Source organism: Bombina bombina, chromosome 4 (genome assembly GCF_027579735.1).
Source record: "Bombina bombina isolate aBomBom1 chromosome 4, aBomBom1.pri, whole genome shotgun sequence".
Lineage (NCBI taxonomy): Eukaryota > Metazoa > Chordata > Amphibia > Anura > Bombinatoridae > Bombina > Bombina bombina.
The window spans coordinates 501,372,800-501,395,861 of NC_069502.1; positions in this window are offsets into that span (position 1 = coordinate 501,372,800).

Sequence of the window (23,062 nt, forward strand, 5' to 3'; positions counted from 1 at the left end):
GCCATTAATTAATGCATTTCAGAAAGCTGTGCAAAAAGATATTTTGGCATTAGAGGAAAATGTAGGAACCAGTACTGCCTCCTTGAATCTGACCATAAAAGAGCGGAAAGCGGTTAAATCCTTACAGGATAATAAGAATATAGTTATCCGCAATTCTGATAAAGGAGGCAGTATTGTTATTATGAACAAAACAACTTACTTTGATGAGGCATATAGACAACTTTCGGATGATAGGACATATCAAAAACTACAAAGAAATCCAACTTCACTCTTTAAGAGGGAATTAGAAAAACTTATTAAGGATGGTATATTGTTGGGCATCTTTGATGAAAGTGATATTGATATATTAATACCTGATAATCCTATATGTCCCATATTTCATCATGTGCCAAAGATCCACAAAGATGCGAGGTGTCCTCCGGGTAGGAATCGGTTCATTATTTGAACCCTTAGCCGAGTGGCTAGATTCCATTTTACAGCCTATTGCCACATCACAGTTAAGCTACCTACAGGACACCTTGCACCTTATTCTGACATTGGAGAACACACAGTGGCACCCAAGTTTTTCTTGGGGTGTTGTAGATATTACTTCTCTTTATACCTCAATCCCACAAAGTCAGGGCATTACAGCTGTCAAATATTTTATGCAGAGAGATTCTCTTTATACCCAAGAGAAGGTGGATTATATTTGTGAAATATTAAAATTTTTGTTATCTCACAACTATTTTCTATTTAATAATGAGTACTATATCCAGACATGTGGCACGGCAATGGGGGCAAAATGGGCCCCCTCGTTTTCCAATATCTACATAGCATGGTGGGAACAACTATACCTTTACTCACCCAATAATATTTGGAGTGACAAAATTGAAGTATATATGCGCTACATAGATGATTTGCTTTTTATTTTTAAGATCCCCTTTGATGACAACATTTTTAAAGAATTCATTCTTTTCTGTGACAATACAGGGAGTGCAGAATTATTAGGCAAGTTGTATTTTTGAGGATTAATTTTATTATTGAACAACAACCATGTTCTCAATGAACCCAAAAAACTCATTAATATCAAAGCTGAATAGTTTTGGAAGTAGTTGTTAGTTTGTTTTTAGTTATAGCTATTTTAGGGGGATATCTGTGTGTGCAGGTGACTATTACTGTGCATAATTATTAGGCAACTTAACAAAAAACAAATATATACCCATTTCAATTATTTATTTTTACCAGTAAAACCAATATAACATCTCAACATTCACAAATATACATTTCTGACATTCAAAAACAAAACAAAAACAAATCAGTGACCAATATAGCCACCTTTCTTTGCAAGGACACTCAAAAGCCTGCCATCCATGGATTCTGTCAGTGTTTTGATCTGTTCACCATCAACATTGCGTGCAGCAGCAACCACAGCCTCCCAGACACTGTTCAGAGAGGTGTACTGTTTTCTCTCCTTGTAAATCTCACATTTGATGATGGACCACAGGTTCTCAATGGGGTTCAGATTAGATGAACAAGGAGGCCATGTCATTAGATTTTCTTCTTTTATACCCTTTCTTGCCAGCCACGCTGTGGAGTACTTGGATGCGTGTGATGGAGCATTGTCCTGCATGAAAATCATGTTTTTCTTGAAGGATGCAGACTTCTTCCTGTACCACTGCTTGAAGAAGGTGTCTTCCAGAAACTGGCAGTAGGACTGGGAGTTGAGCTTGACTCCATCCTCAACCTGAAAAGGCCCCACAAGCTCATCTTTGATGATACCAGCCCAAACCAGTACTCCACCTCCACCTTGCTGGCGTCTGAGTTGGACTGGAGCTCTCTGCCCTTTACCAATCCAGCCACGGGCCCATCCATCTGGCCCATCAAGAATCACTCTCATTTCATCAGTCCATAAAACCTTAGAAAAATCAGTCTTGAGATAATTCTTGGCCCAGTCTTGACGTTTCAGCTTGTGTGTCTTGTTCGTGGTGGTCGTCTTTCAGTCTTTCTTACCTTGGCCATGTCTCTGAGTATTGCACACCTTGTGCTTTTGGGCACTCCAGTGATGTTGCAGCTCTGAAATATGGCCAAACTGGTGGCAAGTGGCATCTTGGCAGCTGCACGCTTGACTTTTCTCAGTTCATGGGCAGTTATTTTGCGCCTTGGTTTTTCCACACGCTTCTTGCAACCCTGTTGACTATTTTGAATGAAACGCTTGATTGTTCGATGATCACGCTTCAGAAGCTTTGCAATTTTAAGAGTGCTGCATCCCTCTGCAAGATATCTCACTATTTTTGACTTTTCTGAGCCTGTCAAGTCCTTCTTTTGACCCATTTTTCCAAAGGAAAGGAAGTTGCCTAATAATTATGCACACCTGATATAGGGTGTTGATGTCATTAGACCACACCCCTTCTCATTACAGAGATGCACATCACCTAATATGCTTAATTGGTAGTAGGCTTTCGAGCCTATACAGCTTGGAGTAAGACAACATGCATAAAGAGGATGATGTGGTCAAAATACTCATTTGCCTAATAATTCTTCACTCCCTGTAATGAATTGAGTTTAAAATTCACAGGAGAATATAATCTGAAAGAAGTCAACTATTTGGATTTAAATATACAAATTGATAATAATACTATCACCACTCAAACATTTAGGAAGCCGACTGCGGGCAATACTATTCTGCACGCCAAGTCACAACATCCGCAACATTTAATACACTCAATCCCGAAATCACATTTTTTATGAATTAGACGGAACACACGATCTAATGAAATTTATGAAAAACAATCTATGGAATTGAGCTATAGATTGGTCCAAAGAGGATATAAATCTAAAAAATTAGAGGATGTGTGAAACACTGTAAGACATCATGATGATACTATGGTGGTCACAAAGCAAGACACAAATTCAAAATTTGATGATGCTATAGTGTTTTCCACACCTTTCAGCCAGCAGTATGATCAGATAATTAGAATTATAAAAAAACATTTAGATCTTTTAAAAGCTGATGAAATTCTGCAACCATACATTAAAAATTGTAAATTTGTGTCGAGAAAATCCAAAACTTTGGCGCAAGTGTTGTCTCCTAGTTTGATTAAATCTGATACAGCACATTCTCACAATACAGTTACATGGATAAACAAAAAAGGAAATTTCAAATGTGGAATAAGAAATTGTCTAGCTTGTCCCAATATTTTACCATTTTTTTGTGTCAAGTAAATAAGAAAATTTACTCCATTGATTTTTATGCCAATTGTGGCTTTAAATTTGTTGTGTACTTACTGACCTGCAATCTTTGTTTTTTGCAGTATGTAGGTAAAACAACACGAACTGCAAGAACACGATACAATGAGCATGTTAGGGATGTTAAAAACTATAGTAAGGATTCTACAGTAGCAGATCATTTTAATAACCTACACCTCACTAATCTAGCAAATCTCTCGTTACAAATTATAGACATAGCTAAGATACCACCACGGGGTGAAAATAGGGATAAAATATTGGAGAAAAAGGAACTCTACTGGATCCTGAAGTTGTGTACCCGCTCGCCGTATGGAATGAATCGTGAATGCGATATAAACTTTTTTTATAGATAACTGATACATACGGTTAGTGGATATTGACAACGATAATAATAAATACAAAAACAAATAAAAAAACAAACAAAAAATATTAATAATAAAAAATACCATACTGTTATGAATTACCAGTTATTTATTTAGAAACACCACATACACTTTAGGTAATTAGAGATCTGAACATAGTATATTAACATTCCAACATTTGCATGTTGCTCAATTATCAATATTGTTAATATATGTTTATTGTTTATAATGTTAAACAGTTTCTATATTTCCCCTCAGGGATTTAATATGATGAACAAATAGCTTAAGTTTACTTTCTTTGAATTATGGCAAAGTTTCATTCAGTGTTACACTAGGTTGTTGTTTTTACTCATGTTAATTTCCCTTTGGGGCATGAAGTGGTTAATCATGGCTGCTTCCTGCCCTATAAAGGGTTAGAGTTCAGACACAGACTTTAGTCTATGAGTAAGCACCCTTGGAGGTGCGACACATGTTAGACCTTTTGTCCACCTATTGCTTGTCTGCATGTATCTATTTTTAATAGAAATTCAATAAAGCAAAATTTTGTTTTTAACTACAAGGCGGTTTTGTAGTTGTGCCTGCCTAATATTTTCTCTCTTGTGTTAATAAACATAATGCAGGGTTTGGCGATGTTGGGGGCAGCAGATTAGGGGTTCATAAGTATAATGTAGGTGGCGGCGGTGTCCGGAGCAGCAGATTAGGGGTTAATAATTATAATGTAGGTGTCGGCGATGTCAGGGGCGGCAGATTAGGGGTTAATAAGTGTAAGATTAGGGGTGTTTAGACTCTGGGTTCATGTTAGAGTGTTAAGTGTAGACATAAAATGTATTTCCCCATAGGAATCAATGGGGCTGCGTTAAGGAGCTTTACGCTGCTTTTTTGCAGGTGTTAGACTTTTTTTCAGCCGGCTCTCCCCGTTTATTCCTATGTGGAAATCGTGCACGAGCACGTTACACCAGCTCACTGCTACCGTAAGCAGCGCTTGTATTGGAGTGTGGTAATGAGCAAAATTTTGCTCAACGCTCACTTCTTGTCTGGTTTGTAAAAACCCGTAATACCAGCGCTGTCTGTAAGTGAGCGGTGAGCATAAACTGCTCATTAGCACCGCACAGCCTCTAACGCAAAACTCGTAATCTAGGTGTATGTGTTAGAATATCCTTACATTGATAAATGGAGGTAATTTTTTTAAAAGGTTAGAGTATAGAGGATATGTTTGCCTCCAACTAAATCAACCACTGTTAGGTACAACCCTCGGTCATTTGTTGTTACATATTTGGAGTGCATAAATTATTTATGAAGGGAGGGACTCTAAAGAACCCTGGAGTAGTTTATGCTGCGCTAGATTACAAGTGGTGCACAATTTAGTGCTTTTGCTTGAGCACAAACACTTCTGGGTTAGCAGGCTTATCACAAGTTAAAAGTAAAATGTTTGTATGCGAGCGAAACCCAATGCGTGCTAACTTCAGATATTAACTCCTTAAGGACCAGCGACGTACCCTGTATGTCGCTGGTCTTTTTTTGGGACTTGATTGTTTTATAGCACGGTCTTGCCACCAGCGTTGAGACTGCTCTATTCCACAAAGCCTGCTGGAAGGAGGGCATTAATAGCGTGTTCTTGCTAGACTTGTGCTATTATGTCCTGAAAAAACCCTTAACGACCAGTGACATACAGGGTACATTGTGGTCATTAAGGGGTTAATACTGCATTAACTTCTTCTTCACATAGACTTTAGACTATAATGGAGCATGCGTTTAAAAACAAAAACTAACACTTATTGCTGTAGTACTAACCCAACACAGCACTAAATTGGAAGGTAGTTATGCATATTTAACTTTCAAATGCTCTTCACATAAAAGATAATGTTTTTATTTATAAATATATATTGCTATAGATATCTGATGATTTTTAAACAAATATATATATATATCTATACCTACATATCTATATAAATATATACAAGTATAGATATATACAGTTATATATAGGAATATATATTTAAAAATACAAAGAACTATCAGCTAGATTATGAGTTTTGAGCGCTATAGGCGTTATTTCACCTCCCTATTGGATGCTATTACAGTTTTTAAAAAACCCGGCTTGCGCTGGCGATATGGTGGCATTGAACTCCATACCTTACCCGAATACAAGCGCTGCTTTGACGTGCTTTTGCACGATTTCCCTATAGACATCAATGGGGAGAGCCGGCAAAAAAAACCCCTAACACCTGCAATCGCAGAAACAAAGCTCCGTAACGCAGCCCCATTGATGTCTATGGGAAAAGAAAAAGTTATGTTTAAACCTAACACCCTAACATAAAAAACACGTCTAAACACCCCTAATCTGCTGCCCCCAACATCGCCGCAACCTACATAATGTTATTAACCCCTAATCTGCCGACCCCAACATCGCCGCCACCTACATAATGTTATTAACCTCTAATCTGCCCCCCTAACATCGTCGCCACATACATTACAGTTATTAACCCCTAATCTGCCGCCCCTAACATCGCCGCCACCTACATTACAGTTATTAACCCCTAATTTACCGCCCCTAACATCGCCGCCATCTACATAAATGTATTAACCCCTAATCTGCCGGCCCTAACATCACAGCCACCTACCTACACTTATTAGCCCCTAATCTGCCGCTCCCAATGTTGCTGCCACTATACTAAAGTTATAAACCACTAAACCTCTGGCCTCCCACATCATTAACACTACATAAATATATTAACCCCTAAACCTAACCCTAACCCTAACGTAACCCTTACACCCCCTAACTTAAATATAATTAAAACAGATCTAAATAAACCTTATAATTATTACCTAAATAATTCCTATTTAAAACTAAATACATACTTACCTATAAAATAAAACCTAAGATAGCTACAAAATAACAAATAGTTATCTTAGGTTTAATTTTTATTTCACAGGTAAGTTTGTATTTATTTTAACAAAAATAAAAACTAATTACACCTAATCTAATAGCCCTATCAAAATAAAAAAGCCCCCCCAAAATAAAAAAATCCTAGCCTAGACTAAACTGCCAATGGCCCTTAAAAGGGCCATTTATGGGGCATTGCCCCAAATAAATCAGCTCTTTTACCTGTAAAAAAAATACAAACATCCCCCAACAGTAAAACCTACCACCCACCCAATCAAACCTCCCAAATAAAATTCTATCTTAATAAACCTAAGCTAAACATTGCCCTGTTTGCTCTCGAGTTAAAGTGTTTACTTTCAACTTGCTGGTTATCACAACTCGTGCCACTTGTAAATAAGGGTAGTGGGATTAATCAGTAAAACGTTCCCCAGTTCTAGATATTTTTTCTTTATGGGCCCAATAATACCTTTTAAATAGGGTAAACAACCAGCATATCCAACTCTGTATTTGTTAGCTTTTTCTGCTCAAAGACAACAGAATCAAGTACTTTAATGGACAACCAAAATGAACTGGCATTAAGCATCAACCCTTCAACCAGTTATTTAGATATATTAGAAAAAAAATGCATTTACACTGTTTAATCTGCAGTTATGACCATTACAAAATGCAGTGTTTGTCTATTTTGAAATACCAAAATGTGTTCAAAATTGATCAAATATTAAAAAAATAACTTACCTTATTAATAAAAGAAAGCTCACTAAATGTATAAATATTTTGACAAATTATATATTTTTTGTAGACTGCTATATTTAACCTTTCTATTTGTCACTATCAAGTTAATGATATTAATAATGCATACTTGAAAGATTTTCTAATTTAATTGTCAACATGAAATATGCCTGAAGTGCCACGTATTGTAACTGAAAAAATAGCTCTGTTAACTTTATAATTTGCTTACAAAGACTTATACTTTAATGTCATTAGAGGTTTCTTATTTTAGGAAAACAAAATTATTGCTAGAGTGGCACCTAAATATAGGGTCAGATTACAAGTGGAGCACTATATATCGCTTAATGAAAGTGATATTTGTGCTCCACTGTGTAATACCAGTGCACGCTAATGTGTACTGCTGGTATTACAAGTTAACAGTAATGCGAATGAGAGCTCATGTCTGCATTGCATGGAAGCATTGCACTCACTAGAGAGAGTTTCCACAGGCTTCAATGGGAGCATCGTACTGATGCAGTCAGGGACGGCATCAGAACATCGCACAGCAAAGGGGGTAAGTCGCATAGCGATGGCAGCAATTTTAAATATATATATATATACACACATATATATAATAAGTATATACATATATATTTACTGGGAACACACAGTTCCCATAGACCGCAACGTAAAGGCACTTTTCAGTGCCGTTTTTTTTTCTAACACCCCACTCCCAGTTGTTTTATTAAAAAATAAAGATGCTGCTATCTTAATTTTTTAACAAAATACACTACACTGTATTTTGAGGGCAGTTGGGGCACATTTAGAAAATTAACCAGAGATCTGAGCTTGTGGTAGCAATAACCAGCCACTTGTAATGGCTGGTTAATTATTGTGCGCCCGCAAACAGGCAAATTTTCCAGTTTGCTGGCACGCAATTATTTAGTGCTCCACTTGTAATCTAGCCCATAGTGTTTAGAAGTTGAATGTCTTGATTGAGAATACATAATATAAGAGTGCTCCAAACATGTCAACAAAAATACTGTTTTAATATGTATAACAAATATGCATTATATATATCTTCTCATTATTATATACCAGCACTTGTGTGAAACTGTTAAACGGACATAAAACACTACATAAATGCCTGATATAATAATATATGTAAAGCAAGGGTCAGCCTGAGAATAGTATACAGATGCATTTTTGACATTAGTTGTCTAAATAGTTATTGGCACCACTATGTTATAACCTAATTTTGTTGTCTTCTATGAGAACAGTTATTGGCAGTGTTTAATGTGTCTACGAGGTGTTTGTGTATAGGGAAACAGATAAAATAAGGATGTCTGCTCTTTCTGCAGATTCGCGGTCAATGGGCCGCTAGCAGGGGGTGTCAATCAACCCGATAGTATGCGATCGGGTGGATTGATGTCCGCAGCCTCAGAAGCAGCGGTCAAGTTAAGGAGCAGCCGTCTTAAAGGGACATTAAACACTTTGAGATTGTAATATAAAATGATAAATTGTATATATAAAACAACTCTGCAATATACTTTCATTATTTATTTTGTCCTCTTTTCCTGTAATTCCATTCTGAAATTGTGAGCTTTTCAGTTCCTGTTAGAAATGGAAGTGCAGAACATTGTTAAATCCAGCACAACCATTGGCTGCACACTCTAGTGACCTATTTATAACTGACCCTAATTGGCCACAGCAGAGAAGGTAACACAAGTTACAACATGGCAGCTCCCAGTGTTTTATAGACACTAAAACTTTACACTTATTTTGTCACTTTTTAAACAACTAATGAAACTTTAAAAAATACATCTACATGTTAGTCATGGACTAATCTTTTCTTTGAATGCATCACTCTATCTAGCATGTATTTAGTGTTTAATGACCCTTTAAGACCGCTGCTTCTTAACTCCTGTTTCCGGCGAGCCTGAAGGCTCGGGCAGAAACAGGGGTATTAGGCCCCATTCGGGTCATGATAAATTGGCCCTAACTGTTCAGATCCTCTCCACAATTAATAGTAACTAAAAGTTCCCTTTTTATTCCATACTACATTACTTATAACAACACCATATAACTCCCTCTACATGACCCCTTTTTACCAACAAACTCTATGCAACTGCTACCGCAATGCCCAATGACTAAATTTGAATAACTCAGTTCAGAACATAACAACACAATTCTAGTATTCATTGACATATTCACATAGATGGCACAATTTTATTAATTCAGTCAAATTAAAGAAAGATCAGAGGGACAAGATATCCCTCTCTATAAAACATAGGATCCCTTGTCCGTCTATAAAAGCCTTAATGGGATCACTTGTACTTTGTCTATTGCTTACCTATTTGGTATGCACTAATACTCAACGTAGAATTTCCATACAATAATCAGATTATCTAGCAACATGTCTGTTTATACAAAATATGCATTCTATTCTTACACATTTTTCTAATACCCCAGGGCCTGACCTGACATCTCACTCTCCTCTCATGATCAACACTTTACTTGACTACAGACCCTTCTAGACTCACAAAACCAAAACCATTTGAGTCTAAGCTAACAAGAGTAATTTGTCCATTTCACTTGTAATTTACCTATAACATGTCATACTAAGAAATTGGATTACCATGTACAGAAGGCCCTTTAGCACCACAAAGATCATTTAAAGAGATAGGTCTAAATTTAAATCTTCATGGGTAAAATAAAGTATTTGTGCAGTGTACTTCCATTAGCAAAAATACCTCTAATAGAAGTTATTACTGTATTTTAGTGGCATATGCAAATATGCCATGAGTACCCTGTGCACCAGAATTTAAACAACACACCTTCTCAGAGAGTCAGCAGTGAGCTGTATTAAACTAATGCAATGCACACCAACTATTAACAGGTATGATGTTTGTATCCTAAACCATCTAGTCACACGGAGCATATGTGAGTCTCAGCTTCCAATCAATACCTCTATTGCTCAGAAATACTGGTACTCTACTGTCAAACTGCCTTGTTCACAGAAGCTCAATTTAATGTGTCCTTCTGGTTCCCTTCCTTTGCTCCTTACCTACTCTGTTGCTCTTTGTCTCTACCAGTTCCTGGTCTCCTGGTCTGTCTTTTGGTTTATTTTACTTATATTAACTAATTAACAGTGGTAAAGTTGCAAAACTATTAAAGCCCCTCTATAAGTGGGAAAATATATAGATACTGTATATAGATAGATATAGACAAATACATAGATAGATAGATAGATAGATAGATAGATAGAGCCTTTAAATATACATTAATATGCACTTTCTTTATATAACTGATAACTGATAAGCTCTCATGAGCGTACAACTTCCATGCAATCCGAACACGAGATCACATGCACATTGTGCTTCACTTATAGTATCAGCGCACAATTTTGTGCGCTGGTATTACAAGTAGAGCGCAAACATCGCACTCGTGTAAGCACAATTTTGCGCTACATTTGTAATTTGGCCCTAAATGGTTTGTTGTGTGCAGATCCTCAGTTTTTAGGGAGAAGTGAGGTAAATTTCTCATTCAAGTTTAAAATGGAGTCAAGCAGTTTAAAATATAATGCTTTGTTAACAAAGGTACTACTGCTTAAGTGTCTGGGACATATAAATATGGGGTACAAAAAGCTGTAAAGGTGTCAAAGGGAAGATAACATTTCAAATGTTATGTACATCAAAACTTCATTTTTTATTAAATAAGGCAACTTTTGGTAACTAATGAATAATTGCAGCCTTTTTAGATTACCTGTGCTACTTTGCTGAGGAAATTAATAAAGTCAATAAAAAGGCCATAGTGAGAGCAGCTCCAGCTATAATGGTAGAATGAATCACCCACAGCTATAAGCAAGTTGCTTTATTTTTATAGACTTGCACTCTTGCTAGTATGATTAAAAATGTGATTTATCAAAGTGCCCCAGGAGCACAAGTCTTAATGATGTGTTATGTAGTTTTTTTCACTACACATAATTCTATAACAAGTTTTATTCTGCCTTCCACTTCATGCAACAGAATAATGGTTTGCAATGTTTTATATTCTAGAAATTCTGAAACTCTTTAAATTCAACAATAATCAATATTTATTATTTGTAAAAGTTTTTTTTTTTTTTTTTTTTAAATCTATATGATTATTTATTCATCATTGGTTATTCATTTGTGCTATACACTGATTATATCTTAATGTATCATCAGTAGTTTGCAGTGTTATGCAAAGGAGCAGTTGTACATTTATACACTTTTACCTGGTTTATTCTGTCATGGGGAAAGTAGACTGCAGATTGCAGTTAGTTGAAAACAAGAAAACTGAGGCTAAACTATTTTGTGGTAATATATATGATTCCATGTGATAAATGTGAAAGTTATATGAATATTACTTACTTAGGTTATCTGACCAATTTCAATTTTAACATTTTTTTATTATTTTGTGGTGAACAAACAAAAAACAGTACATTTATACACAAATAGGAAGTAATTTTAAATGTATTAACCTTACATTTCAGTCACTGATTTTTCCTTTCAGATAACGGATAAAGGATTAGGCTTAAAGGGAAATTAAACACTTTGAGATGGTAATATAAAATGATAAATTGCATATATAAAACAACTCTGCAATATACTTTCATTATTTATTTTGTCCTCTTTGCCTGTAATTCCATTCTGAAATTGTGAGCTTTTCAGTTCCTGTTAGAAATGGAAGTGCAGAACACTGTTAAATCCAGCACAACCATTGGCTGCACACTCTAATGACCTATGTATAACTGTCCCTAATTGGCCACAGCAGAGAAGGTAACACAAGTTATAACATGGCAGCTCCCAGTGTTTTATAGACACTAAAACTTTACACTTATTTTGTCACTTTTTAAACAACTAATGAAACTTTAAAAAATACATCTACATGTCAGTCATGGACTAATCTTTTCTTTGAATGCATCATTCTATCTAGCATGTATTTAGTGTTTAATGTCCCTTTAAGGGGGCAAATATCCAATAACAATATTCTCTACACTAAGGATGACAACTCAGCCCGCAATTTACCGCTCAATCACTCACTAACTGTACACAAAGTAAAATTTTAACTCTTCCAGGTTGGCGAGCGTATAAGAAGTTGAAAGTAAAAATTTAGCGAAGTTCAATGTGCGCTAACTTCAGGGCTTTAGATACTGTGACCGTGCTAACTTCTTTTCCCCGTAAACTTCTATGGAATGCGCTGTATAAAAAAAAAAACTAACAAATTACTGGTGCACCAACCCAACACTGCTTTAAACTGCACTAAACCCAAAGTGAGTTACAAATATTTTACATTCCAATGTTCTTTACATAGAAGACATTCTTCTCTTTATTTTAATATATATATATATATGTGTGTGTGATTATTTTTGTTTAATTTATATATTTATATGAATATATACACATATAGATGTATACTGCATATGTATATATATATATATATATATATATATATATATATAAAACACACAGAGAAAACCCAGCACTCACTTACAAGCTCTCAGCTAAGATTTAAAAGCAAAAATGGAAAGGTTAGTCACCGCATCTGGCCAAATGGGACAAGCTCAGGTACCACGTCAATGTCCTTTCCAATACCTGAGACCCTAAAACAGCCACACAATGCAAGCTTTCAAATCCAAACAAACTGAAAACAAGGGAAGGGTGCACAGGAATATGTAACCACCCTAGACATATACAAAACACGGAAGGGAACTGCACTCTCATACCGGACCGGGTACACATCCCATGACCCTGCAACATGCTCAGCCCTGGGTGCCACTGGCACTCACAGGAAGCTGTGCTGTCCCCAGAGCCACAAGCAGTTAACCCCAGACAGGTCTGGGTGCAAGAACCATAGGGAAAATTACAAAACAAATTAATACAACACACAGAGAAAACCCAGCACTCACTTACAAGCTCTCAGCTAAGATTTAAAAGCAAAAATGGAAAGGTTAGTCACCGCATCTGGCCAAATGGGAAAAGCTCAGGTACACCGTCAAGGTCCTTTCCAATACCTGAGACCCTAAAACAGCCACACAATGCAAGCTTTCAAATCCAAACAAACTGAAAACAAGGGAAGGGTGCACAGGAATATGTAACCACCCTAGACATATACAAAACACGGAAGGGAACTGCACTCTCATACCGGACCGGGTACACATCCCATGACCCTGCAACATGCTCAGCCCTGGGTGCCACTGGCACTCACAGGAAGCTGTGCTGTCCCCAGAGCCACAAGCAGTTAACCCCAGACAGGTCTGGGTGCAAGAACCATAGGGAAAATTACAAAACAAATTAATACAACACACAGAGAAAACCCAGCACTCACTTACAAGCTCTCAGCTAAGATTTAAAAGCAAAAATGGAAAGGTTAGTCACCGCATCTGGCCAAACGGGACAAGCTCAGGTACCACGTCAAGGTCCTTTCTAATACCTGAGACCCTAAAACAGCCACACAATGCAAGCTTTCAAATCCAAACAAACTGAAAACAAGGGAAGGGTGCACAGGAATATGTAACCACTCTAGACATATACAAAACACGGAAGGGAACTGCACTCTCATACCAGACGGGTTACACATCCCATGACCCTGCAACATGCTCAGCCCTGGGTGCCACTGGCACTCACAGGAAGCTGTGCTGTCCCCAGAGCCACAAGCAGTTAACCCCAGACAGGTCTGGGTGCAAGAACCATAGGGAAAATTACAAACAAATTAATACAACACACAGAAAAAACCCAGCACTCACTTACAAGCTCTCAGCTAAGATTTAAAAGCAAAAATGGAAAGGTTAGTCACCGCATATGGCCAAATGGGACAAGCTCAGGTACCACGTCAAGGTCCTTTCCAATACCTAAACAACTAGAAAAACTAATTGTATAAGGAATACAATAGGATTCACAGCAGAGATTACCACCGATTTAGTATCATATAAACTCCAAATAGAAGATTCAGATAAGGATTATATCAAATATTTTAAAAAGTTCCATGTCATTCATACCTTAATATCTTTATTAATATACCTAGGAACCAACATTCACACAAAAGTAGCGAAAAAAAGTTTAAAAACACTTAAACCCAGTCTAGTAATAATTAGTATGCTGAGAGATCATGTAATTAACAAGTGCCTGCTGGCCAATATCTAAAGTAAGCTAAGCCCTTACAATCCGAGGGCTGATTTAACTTTTAACTTATATTCTAAGCAGGCACCATAAGAGCTATTATTTGAAAACACTGTCAGTTAGACAAGGGTAAGCAAGTTAAAAACGGCAGACAGGAGAGACAGAGCTACTCCTGCTGGACCCCTGACGCGCGTTTCACAGAACGCTTCCTCATAGGGGGTGCGGGCCGCCGCTACTCGGCGTTACTTAAGATCATATAGAGCCCACCTTCTTAACACAATAGGTTGCCCATTACCGATGCAAGGTATCTGATTCGTTCAGAGATCCGTCAGTCAGTGCTGTTTGTTCTGACGTGTGTGATCTCATCATGTGACCGGAGGGCGTGAGTAGTAAGAAGTATCTTCAGTGACAGTTAGCCAATCACGGGTAGTATGCAGGGGGCGTGTGAGTACTGCTTAGAGACAATTGGATGATCACAGAGCAGTATAAACAAAGGACTAAGTATCGTACATTGATCTAACTTATAATGATATCAATAGCTGTGTCTGATATACAAACAAATCTAATCATAAAACCATATTGTAATTTCAAAAATGACGATGTCAATGGCTCTTAAACAGTATTAACAGATCACAGAATGATCGTGAGTTTGGGTTGGAACGAAAAAGATATCTCATAAATATGTCGTTTGGACAATATTATAGTATTGTAACCATAGTAACTTGGTGTGTACAAATTAAATAATTAGTTATATATTCCACTAGAATTTGAGGATCAGCGACCTAGTGATGAATAATAAAAATAATCAAGTGTTTGAGTGCAAGATTGTGGTATAATGCTTCTCAATAAAAGAAGCAAGAGAGTGACAGCATTAATACATAATGCTGTGTATGTGGATATCATAGTGAGATTAAATAACATAACATCATATTTAGTTTATAAATAAGAAGTGAATCATTTCGATATATTGTGAATAAAAACAATAAACAAAGAAGGGAAGGGTAGGTAAAAAAGTGCAGTAAGGGTACATTAGAAAAGCCAATGATGGTGCACAGGGGACAACACCTTTCTCAAAATGGTGTTCTAGTGACCCTGAGTTTTATCAGGATTATAATAGCAAACATATGATCATGATGTGACATTATGATAATGTGCATAAAATGCCAATAAATGGAATATATTTTTGTTCATAAATTCAACTTAAAGTTCATACTCTGTATATATCTTAATGTATATGATGTTTTCAATATATTTGATGGAAACATGTAGGTTTTACGTGATTTTAAATACCGAAGCTAAATGTCTTAGTTATTAGAATATACAATCCGGTATTACATTATAAGTATACGAAATAATTATTAAAGTCATTCATACCAGAGGGTTTAACAGTATTAAGAGAGTAGATCCACTTGCATTCAAGTTTCAATAAAGATTTTTCAATATTGCCACCTCTTATACCAAGAGATGCTTTCTGAATTACTGTGTATTTTAGATCTTTCGGTGAGCCATTGTGATGAATTAAAAAATGTTTTGCGACTGAGGTGATTTTTTTACCTTTGTCTCTGTCTCTCTGAGCATATTTAATGTTATAGACATGTTCTAGGATACGTGTCTTGACCTCCCTTGTGGTCATACCTACATATGCCATCTGGCATGAGCAATAAAGTACATAAACCACTCCTATAGTTCTACATGAGAAACGTGCTTGGAGTTTGTATAATCTTCCAGTTTTATCAGTTATTGTTTTAGTTTTCAACACATATTTGCAAGCTGAACATGTGCTGCAAGGGTACATGCCTGGGTCAGTATCTTTTTTCTTAACAGATCTTACAAAATGGCTGGAAACTAGTTGGTCTCTTAAATTGCTGGGTCTCTTGTATCCAATGGATACTCTCTCTCCTATTACTGACTTAAGGGTATCGTCATTTTGCAGTATTCCCCAGTGGTCATTAATAATTTTGATAATGTGTGGCATTTGGGGGTTGTATGTTGTTATCAGTCTAGGACAGGCTTCTTGGACAGTTCTTACCCTTGGAGTAAGTAATTCATCTCTGCTCTTTCTAAGTGCCTTGTACTTAGCTCTTTTTATGGATTTCTTACTGTATCCCCGTGCAGATAATCTCTGTGTTAGGGCTGTACTTTCTGACATATAGATTTCAGTGCTGGTACAGTTACGGCGAAGTCTCAAAAATTCACTGTAAGGTATCGCTTTTAAAGTACTAGGTGAATGGGCACTAGTATGGTGTAAGAGCGTGTTTGTTGCTGTTTCTTTTCTGTATATTGTAGTGTTGATGAATCCTTCATTATTTTTAAATATCTTTAAGTCCAAGAAGCATATTTCCTGCTGATTCACTTCATGGGTTAGTTTTATATTGAGATCGTTCATATTGATTTCTTTCATGAAGGCTTCTAATTTATCATACGACCCCTCCCAAATGAAAAAGACATCATCTATGTATCTTAACCACATGGGTATATGTTCAGTATATGTATTGAGATGATCTGTAAATACATAAAAAGATTCCCAGTAGCCAAGAAATAAATTTGCGTAAGTGGGTGCACAAGCTGTACCCATGGCGGTACCCTGTGTTTGTAAAAAATATCTATCATTGAAAGTGAAAAAATTATGAGTTAGAACAAACTCCAAAAGTTGTATTATGAATTCATTATGTTTTTCATTGTTAGTCAGAAAATATTTAATGGCTTTAATTCCATCTTCATGTTTGATGTTAGTATAAAGTGACTCAACGTCAGCAGTCACTAGCCACATATCCTCTGACAATTTAATATTTTGCAACATTTGCAATACCTCCATCGTGTCACGTACGTAAGAGGGTAACATTGTAAGGTATTCCCTTAATCTGAGATCTACAAATTTACTTGCATTTTCAGTAAGATTATCGTTACCTGACACGATAGGTCTTCCGGGAGGTATTGATGAATTCTTGTGCACTTTCGGTAGAAAGTATAGGGTAGCAATTTTAGGATTTTCTTTCAACAGAAACTTCTTTTCAGAATTAGCTATTATATTTGCCTGCCAGGCATTTGTTATCATTCTGTTATATTGGATAAGATATGAACTCTGAGGATTAAAAATTAACTGCTTATAGCATGACTGGTTAGATAACTGTTTATTAGCTTCATCCATATACATTTGCTGGGGCCATAGGACCACATTTCCACCTTTGTCTGATGGCTTGATTTGAACATCCTGCCACGATTCAATTTCTTTCAGTGCAGTAATTTCATCATAGTTAAGGTTACGTTTAGTACTGTATATGGGTATTTCTTCGATTTTTTTGCACACCATTTTGCAGAAGATTTGTTTTTCAGGAGACATAGAGAAAGATGGTACATAAGTCGATTTAGGTTTTACATTAGATTTCCAAGTACATGAAGTTGATGCTAACTCTTCAGCACCATTACTTGTGGTATTTGGTGTTTGGGTATCAGTACCATTTTCAGATAATTCTTGCAGAATATCTACAGTTAACAAATCCTCTGCATTTAAACTATTTGGATTGCATGCATATAGTTTTTTAAGCAATATTTTCCTGGAAAACAAATGAATGTCTTTTATTACCTCAAATTTCTTTAGTGAATTCACAGGACAAAAAGATAAGCCTCTAGATAATACAGATTTGTGTGTGGTACTTAATACATGGTCTGATAGATTTATGATTCTCATTTGTTCATCCTTAGTTTGCTGAAGGGACTTAATTCCCTTCTCCTCGTGGATTGTCTGACTGGGCCGGAGAATTTCCGTTTGTTCCCCCTGTTCTGTGTATTGGTCTGATTGGTTAAAATGACTGGTGGTGTTGTGTTGTGAGGAGTGGTGGACAAAAAAGAGGAAGAGGAAGAAGTAGATGTGGATGCTTGTACTGAGCTGTAGTTCTTTGGTCTGGCACTCCTAGTGTTGGTATTGCTTGTGTTTTCATTCTCAGTGGTAGTGTCTAAATCATTATCAGATATATCTGTATCACTCTCAGCACTACTTTCAGGCTGCTGGGCTAGATATCTACTGCCCCTCTGTCTGAAAGTGGTAGTGTTGCGCCAACGATTCTGAAAATCTTCAATATCTCTCTGCAATTTTTGTTTTTTAGTTGCTATTATTTCTTGTTCCAATTTATCTAACTCTTTTTGGTATTTGTCATATTGGATTTTGTAATCCAATTTGTCATCGAATTTAGATAATTGGGCATTGTATTCCTCAATTTCAGAGTCTAACTTAGTCTAACTTAGTAAGTTCAAGTTTGTCAAGTTTAATCAGTATGTGTATCAGTTTGTGAGAGCACTCTGATAACGCTGTTTCCCACTCTTTAATTAAATCCTCATTATTAAGGTTGAAAGCTGGAAATACTTTCATCCTTAATCCTCTAGGGATTATGTTTTTTTCAGAGTATTTCTCAAAAAAGTGCCAGTTCCACCATCTTTTTGATTGTTTGTGTAAAGTTTCCAATACCTGAGACCCTAAAACAGCCACACAATGCAAGCTTTCAAATCCAAACAAACTGAAAACAGTTAAATCTTAGCTGAGAGCTTGTAAGTGAGTGCTGGGTTTTCTCTGTGTGTTGTATTAATTTGTTTTGTAATGTTCCCTATGGTTCTTGCACCCAGACCTGTCTGGGGTTAACTGCTTGTGGCTCTAGGGACAGCACAGCTTCCTGTGAGTGCCAGTGGCACCCAGGGCTGAGCATGTTGCAGGGTCATGGGATGTGTACCCTGTCCGGTATGAGAGTGCAGTTCCCTTCCGTGTTTTGTATATATATATATATATATATATATATATAAAATTGCAAAAAGTCCAGCCTCCGGGATGCATCCCACTCAATTTACATATAAATCGGCAAGTGCTCTCTTTGGCCTTTTTATATATATATATATATATATATATATATATATATATATATATATATATATATACATATATACAGACACACTATATACAGTATATATATAAATGTACATAAAACATTTTTCAAAATATTACATTTGCAATATAAAGTTTGATTATAGTTGCATAGGCCATCTGCAGCATATGCATGTATGCTGCTGAGCAGTAATATATTTTCCTGAAAACATTTTTCTATTATGAAAGAATATTTTAAAATTAAAAATATTAAAATGTGAAAAGCATATGTGTTCATTTCATTTTAACCATTATGTTCCTTTAAATGTCCAAAAATAATGTTTGATTAAATTATTTACTACATACTTTATCTTTTATTTATTCTATAAAATAAGCTTTCTTCTTCTATGTATATTATATAAACTAAACAGTATATGTAATGAAAAAAAAATTAAATAAGCACAACGCTCATGAGTGTGAAAAAACTCTGGTCTTCTTTTATTAATACATGTTTAAGACATGGGGCCCGATTATCTCAAGGTCTCTGGGCTGGTCAGATTATTTAAGAATCCTCACCAGTAATTCTATTTCCCTGGTGAAATTATCTAAAACCCCTTTTTACCTTAAAAACAGGGTGTCTCGCTTAGGGGGCGTATTATGCATTTTAGTAGGGGATGGCAGCACTATATCCTGCCATGTAGTTCTCCAGACACCTACCTAGGTAACTCTTCAACACAGAATATCATGGGAACTAAGCAAATTTGATAATAAAAGAAAATTGGAAACTTTTTAAAAATGGAATGTTCTATCTTAAAGGGACATTAAACCCAACACATTTCTTTCATGATTCAGATAGGGAATACAATTTTAAACAACATTCCAATTTACTTCTATTTTCTAATTTGCTTCATTCTTTAGATATCCTTTGTTAAAGAAATAGCAATGCACATGGGTGAGCCAATCACATGAGGCATCTATGTGCAGCCACCAATAAGCAGCTACTGAGCCTATCTAGATATGCTTTTCAGGAAAGAATATCAAGAAAATGAAGCAAATTAGATAATAGAAGTACATTAGAAAGTTGTTTAAAATGGTATTCTCTATCTGAAGCATGAAAGATTTTTTGGGGGTTTAATGTCCCTTTAATTACAAAAAGATTTTCTTTTATTTCATATCCCTTTAACACTAATGATTGCAAGTCAATTGCAATTGGTCTGAGGGGGGCAAAAAAACAATAAAACATGTCACTCATGAAAAGAAAAAACAAAAGTACACACCACCACTACCACCACATATTTAATTATAGCAGTATATATATACCACCATCATTAAATTACATCTTACATTTGTCCATAAATTAACTATTTTAAATGACCACAGTTCTTTTTTTATATATATTTATTTATAATCCAGATCAAGGTATAGATCAATGACATGACAAAAATGTAAAAGAAAATTTAAAGCAAAATACTTTGCATGAATTGACACAAAACAGTCAAGATCACAACATTGCAAAATAGTCAAAAAATACATATTGCTTGTCATTATAAATAAAACAATATATTTCTACCTTGAATTGGATATTATTAAACCAAAAAATAAAAAGAACAAGAACTATAAAGAACCCCCCTCTTCCCATTCGTCCTACCTCTTACCAAAATTATTTTAATAAAGAACTCATATGCTTAACTCCTGACAGTCTACATAATTGTAGATGAGATCAGAGCCCAATGGGATGGGAAGTGACCAGCATCTGCCATTTCTGAATAAGGTTTGGTATTTAATAGAGGACCTAAGGTCTGTTTTTGAACTGAGGGAGAAAAACATTTAATTATAGGTAGCCATTTCTCAAAAAAATCAAAGACCTCACTCTCAGAAAAAAGATTAAAGGGACAGTCTAGGCCAAAATAAACTTTCATGATTCAGATAGAGCATGTCATTTTAAACAATTTTCCAATTTACTTTTATCACCAATTTTGCTTTGTTCTCTTGTTATTCTTAATTGAAAGCTTAACCTAGGAGGTTCATATGCTAATTCCCCACTAGAGGGTGTTAGTTCACTTATTTCATATAGATAACACTGTGCTCGTGCAAGTGAAGTTATCTGGGAGCAGGCACTGATTGGCTAGACTGCAAGTCTATACTAGAAAAAAACAAAACTAATGGCACTACTATGGATTGTGCTTAGGATTCTCTGTTTAGTGACTGAGATTGTATATCTCTTTACAAATAGTTAGCAGAGTCAGGTGCTGTGTACTTTTTTGTTTAAAAAAAAAGAAAAGGATATTTCAATCCCAGGATTGAAAATATTGTACACATATTGTACACATAGAAAGCACTCTTACCTAAGGAAAAGGGGCTCGGGGTCGGAACAGGGATTCACAGGAATAGGAGACGGTCTTAACCGTAACAAATTTAAAATTTAACCTTTATTAAGATTCTCTTTAAAATGATAGTCCACAAACAAACATATATACTACTATTAAAAACACAGATGAAGTAGGGGATATCAAGTGCAGCATGTGTAGTAAGGAATTACTGATGGAATGAATTAGTAAATTTAGAATGAACCATCCCTAGTTGGGGATTTATTCCCTTGGAAATACGGTTTGTTAGGTATTAGTACACGTGTTTAATATGACTGAACATCAAATGTGTATGATAATATACCTGAAGACGTTGATAAGGTTTGTGTTAATGTTCAAGTCTACATAGGTAGCTCAGTTGTATTGGGGTAAAGATTAAATTGTTATTATGTGGCTGTGTTGTCACTCTTGCTACTATATATTCTATATATCAGTTGCTGTTATTCTTCCTTGTACTTCTGTTACTCTGAATCAGTGACGTGCAGTAATAGGAGGCAGGGGAGGCAGTGCCTCCCCTGTCCAATCAGGGAAAAAAAGATTTCACAAATAATATTTATTAAAAATTAAAAAAAAATCTTATTTTTTTTGGCCACTTACCCCCCCCATGGCGATTTTACCCACAGCATAATTATTTAGTTTTACTGCGCTTGCGCTGCTGCACAGCAGCCAAATTCATAGCATCCTCCATTGTTGCGCAATTAGGAGGCAGTGAGCCTGTCCGCTGCTCTCCATTAATTGCGCAACATGGATCTAAAATAACAATTCTCTGCTCACTAAGAGCTGCGCCACCTACTGGTCACTTGCACGGCACGCATAGTAGCTCCAATGGAGGCGGTTCTCAAAACCGCCTGCATGATGAGCTAATCACTCAGCCAATCAGCATTCAGCACTCTGAGCACTGCGGGGAGGCGTGCCTGCTGATTGACAGAGTGACGTGTAGGTCATGTGATGTCGCGCCGGGATGTTCAGTTGAGTTCAGGCGGGATTGGAAGACTGAAAGGAGGGAGAAGAGCTGCTGCTGCAACTTACTGCGTGCGCCGTGGGGTACTACTGCCCTGCCCTGCCCTGCCCGGTTTGGACTTAGACTGTCAGCAGCACTGCGCCGGTTGTGTGGAGTCAGTGAGGAGGCGAGGTGGTCCTGGGACCGGAGGAGGGAGGACTGTGTGCTGTGGTGTGCAACCTGTGCTGCAGTGTGTGGCGCCAGCCAGAGGAGAGAACTTAGAAGCATTTCTGGGGAAGCACCCGGTGTCCTGACTCCTGCCTGTACCTCACTAACATGGAGATCTTGGTGTAGGAGGACCTCTTGAAGCATGATCTTCAGTTCTTGGTAAGGACCTTGTTTGGTTTCATATGTGGTCATCATGGTGCAGATTGCAGGACCCTAACCCTTTAAAGAACTAGTTGTCTTATAGACCTGTCACCTCCCTTATAATTACTGCGTGTCTTTCCACAAAGTGCTGCTATGAGGGCAGAATGTAAATTGCTTAATTGCGCAGATAACTGTGGGTTTTTAGTTGATTTACATT